Source organism: Triticum aestivum, chromosome 5D (genome assembly GCF_018294505.1).
Source record: "Triticum aestivum cultivar Chinese Spring chromosome 5D, IWGSC CS RefSeq v2.1, whole genome shotgun sequence".
In the NCBI taxonomy this organism is placed as follows: domain Eukaryota; kingdom Viridiplantae; phylum Streptophyta; class Magnoliopsida; order Poales; family Poaceae; genus Triticum; species Triticum aestivum.
In genome coordinates, this window is record NC_057808.1 from 454,345,395 (window position 1) to 454,350,175 (window position 4,781).

A 4,781-nucleotide genomic window follows, 5' to 3' on the forward strand; every position below is an offset into this window, starting at 1 on the left:
TAAGATTGCTCAATCAGGAATAAAATACAGTTAATACAGTTGTCCAACAACTTTTAATAATCAGCCTATAGGGGATAAGTTATTTCCCCCCTATAAGTTATAACTGTCATATATGTACACATTTGATGATTCCCATGTAAGAAGTATGCAATGTGACGAACAAGAGTAAGATCATCAAGCAATAACTGTCAATTTGTCACCTTACAAATTCAATCATAGTGACTATCACTACAATTAACAACAAAGAGCATATAACTTATCAGGAGGGTCCAAATTTCTGGAGCTAAAACATAGCGGCGTTAGATGGCAGTAACACTGTACCTGGGCTCAAGATGCTATTATAATTACCCTGGAGGACAAGTAAATAGGATTAAAAAAATGTCTAACCATTAATACATTGGCAGTCAGCTAGTATTTCTGAACTTAAACCCTCCACACTCTCGATGTGAATCACAAATCTCTTTGACTTAAAAGGAAATGTTCTGAATAATAATTACTAACAAAATCTATGAGCCAATGTTTTTACAACACCATCTGAAAAGAGTTCAGAGTTCAAGTATGTATGCCAATAAAATTGGCTGTGATTGGACACACTGCCAGTACCAGGAGCACACGGCTGACACAGAGTGACAGAGACGATGTGCAGGAGGTCCCTGTCACAAATAAAAAATTTACAGCAATTTAGTATTACTTGTCTGAACTGTATGAATCTCTGAAAGTTTGTACAAATGGAGAACTCCTGGAGTTTACTATTATCAGAAAAGCGGCAGCTGCCAGTGGCCTACATCCAATGAATTATGAGGTTACACAGATTGATTTTGATTGAAACAATATCCAACAACGTTGGATTAATCACCATAATTAAGCGAGCTTCTATCTACTGGCCAATTCAGAAACAATAAAATAAAACAAGAGCAATCGGAAACTATATCGTCCGCCAACACTTACCGGATCGACACAACCCGGCCTTCAGCACTTTCTGAATGGACAAAAGTTACAGTAACACTGTCTGAATTATCTTCACATAAGGTTATCTTCACTTAACACAAAGCACATAGATAAATCAACTAACAGATCCGAATTTCTCAATGGACAGAAGTTATAAAATACTGTCTGAAATGAATGCACAAAAGGAGCATCTCCAGAGCAAATAGGTGTGTAAAGTACATCAAAAGAAAAACAGCTTGGTGCTCATCTACAAGTCAAATAAGAAGACCAATCAGCTCCTACAGACATGAATACAAACAGGTTGCATTGGGATTAACTATCACCAAGTAAAATCAACATCCGAGGGAAAAATTGAACAAAAGTCGTATCCTTTAACAAGATCATTCTGTATATCAGAATTCATTCATTATCTTTCTACCCTGGTTCCAGCAGTTAGTGTTACTCCTGGATGGCTGTAGAAGCTAGCTGACTGAAAAACCACATAAGTTCACCGCTATGTGCTCGGTCCACTTTTTGTTTCAGTAATTTACACATTATCGATTCTGTTCAGTTAGCCATTAAATGTCCAGCAGTTATACAATAAAAAGTGTCCACTTTGGGAGTCAGTAGCAGTTAGCGTGTATAAGCTCTGGGAGTTAGCTTGCATCATGTAGAAGTTCGCTCTTGTAAAAAAATAAAAGGGAAAATAGATCAAAACATAAAACGACAATTGTGAACATCACTTCCTTCAGTGGAAATCGCTCCTGTAAAATTTGCAACTGCCGAATTGTTCATTTTGGGCAACATATTATTTTAGAATTACAAGAAGTGCATATATATGTTTGCCATATTGTGCACCCTTGTATGAATTGTTCCATAAAACAAAGTAGAAATTGTCACAGGAAACATCTGATGCTGCGCCATCTTGGTGCACAACACAAAAACATATGATTATATCTGTTGGATGTGACATAAGATAGATGGGTCGGTTCAGGGGCTTCTATCTACTGTCCAATTCAGAAACAATAAACTGAAACAAGAGCCATCAGAAGTGGCACCAATTCAGAAACAATAAACTGAAACAGGGGCTTCTATCAACTGATTAGCTTTCAAGGGGATACATACCTCTGGTATAGCCGCAGCAGGCGACATTGGATGGCTCAACGGATGTTCTTCTTCCACTGGCGAACTCGGCGGAGATAACATTGGAAGTTTCTTTGAAACTCACGATGATTGATCATCGAAAAAAGTAGCATAGCAGCCATCTAGATATCATATATCTCTCTGTTAACTTTTTCATCAGAAGGATCTCCGTGCTGGCACTCTCTTATAAGGTCTACTTCTAATGGTTACTCCTTGGTGTTAAAAATCTAATGCCATGTAACACTAACACATATCTTTACTTAGCTACTTCTAAGTTTTGATACAACCGAAGATTTTGGTTTCTCATACGGCAATTAGGTTTTATTTCGTATGGATGTTGTTGAGAAAAAATACCTTGCTCATCCAGACTATATTTTTCTCTTTCTTACTTCTATAATTATTTCAGTTTTTCTAAGAATTTTTTAAAGTATATGCATCATATGACAACAGTAAAATTGTTCACCCAAACTGTTTTTGTTCTGAAATGAGCTCGTTGAAGATGGTCTAAGAGGAAGAGCTGCTCACCTAGGAAACCTCGACGCCGGCCTGATCGAAGAGCTGCGTCAGGTGCTAGCTGCTGACGTCGTAGGTAAGGCTGCACATGTACACCTTGGCCTCCTCCGACGGCTCCAAGTACTCCCGGACCTCCTCCACACCACCGCGACCTCCTCCTCCACCTCAACCGCCGGCTCCTCCTCGGCGACGGAATCCAGGGCCTCGTCCTCCGGCTTACGACTGGGAGGGGCTTGGAGTCGTCTCCGGCTGCAGCGGGAGGGGATTTGGGTCTAGGGATTTGCCTTCCAACAGTTGGGATGTTGGGCCCTTTGGCACCGCCGTCGCCGTCTGGAGGAAGACCTGCAGCTGGAGCGGGGGCGGATGTGTGGGCTGCGGGCAGATGAGGAGGGGAAGGAGAACAGGGCAGCGGATGGCAGGAGAAGAGGACCGGCCGCCACCAGCGGCGCCATGCCCGTACGAATCTAGAGAGCACGCATCGAAGGGAGTACGTGCGTTTTCTCGCTTACCAGGACAACGGGTTGAATATACCAAACTACTCCCTCCATTCCTAAATATTTGTCTTTCTAGAGATTTCAACAAATGACTACATACAGAACAAAATGAGTGAATCTACGCTCTAAAATATGTCTATATACATCCGTATGTAGTGGTCCATTTAAAATCTCTAAAAAGATAAATATTTAGAACCGGAGGGAGTACATACTAGTTTTTTGCAAAAACGTTTGGAAAAAATGTTTACCAAATATTTAAAAAATATATTAATCAAGCATTTGAAAATATGTTTAACAAGTATTTAAAAAATGTAAATGCGTATAAAAAACGTTGACCATGTATTAGAAAAATGTTAATCTTTTATCTGAAAAATGTTAATCAAGCATTTAAAAAAAGTATAAAAAATGTTGACTATGTATTAAAAACATCTTAATCTTGTACGTATTTGAAAAATAGTCAATGATTTGAAAAAATGTATACAGAAAAAATATTGACCATGTATTAAAAAGATTTACATTTGCATTGTAAAAGTGTAAACATGTATTATAAAATGTTTTTGAGATATACAAAATATATAGAATGAAAACCAAAAGAAACAAAGACAAAACAAAAAAAATAAAACTGATAGAACAATGAAAGACACAAAGAAAACCAAAAGGATGGCTCGAGGGCGTCTAGGGTTCCCCGGCGCCGCCCCTCTCCATCCTTCCCTCCCTTGTCGTCACCCGAGGTGGTCATTGGGCAGCGCCTATGCGGCTGCCGATGACGGTGACGGCAGGGTCTTCGTCGCTACGCTCTTGCGAAGGACCCCGGAATCCAGGGCGGCGACCCTGGTCGGTGAGGCGGCGCCATCTCTTGGCTGGCGGCATGCGCGGGAGGTGCGGGTCGGCTTCCTCGGCTTCTCGGGCGGCGAGGAGCAGGTTGGTAGCAGTCGCGACGCGGCGAGGTATCCTTCCTCCGCTCCAGATCTGAAGGTCGGGCATCCCCTCCCCGCTCTCTCCATCCGCTGGTTCGCCTGATTTGGGGCCTCTGGCCATCGGATCCGGTGCCGACAGGGAGCTCACCGAACTGGTGGTGCGGGATGAGCCCGGGGGAAACCCCTATTTGGTTTTCCAGTGCGGCGGCGGCGCCGCCATTTTGCGTCGTTCTACTCCCTGGAGTCGCCGTTGTGGGCTCCCTTCCCCACCCCGGCCAAGCTTCCCGGGCGAAAGCTCGAATCCCAGTGCTGGATGGGTAGCAGCGGCGCCAGGTGCATCGTGTCCTCCTTGGAGGCGCCGCCTGGGGAAGATTGGTGCTTTGGGTTGTATGCAGCAGGTGGCAGGTGGGCAGCTGGTGTCTGTCGAGTCTTTGTGGCTCGACAGCTCCTTCCTTTCAGCGACTCTGCCGGCGGCTTACCCTCTACTATCGGTCTCCTTTGATGTCTGCGGTGTTGCTGATGTGTGTGTGTGCTCTGACTTGTGGTCGTGCTCCGTGGCTGCCCCGGACTCGAGACCAACCATTGCTCTAGCTCTCGGGTGAGCGTCTCTACATTCGATGGTGCGGGGCCTTCGTGTAGGAGATATGCCCTAGAGGCAATAATAAATGATATTATTTATCTCCGAGTTCATAATTATGTTTATGTTCCATGCTATAACTGCAATGATTCTCGAGTCTGCAATATCCACGAGGCTCGGAGGAAGACTCATATGCACGTGTGGAATAAT

At 43.4% G+C, this 4,781-nt stretch overlaps 1 long non-coding RNA gene across 1 annotated transcript; it reads right to left on the bottom strand.

Moving 5' to 3' along the window:
- Nucleotides 1–467: 467 nt before the first annotated feature.
- Nucleotides 468–3,088, bottom strand: LOC123122696 (uncharacterized). The gene is made up of 2 exons (XR_006460347.1): nucleotides 2,596–3,088; nucleotides 468–2,192 (listed from the first exon to the last, which is right to left on the bottom strand). It is a non-coding gene; the product is annotated as an uncharacterized lncRNA (long non-coding RNA).
- Between the last annotated feature and the right edge of the window lie 1,693 nt (nucleotides 3,089–4,781).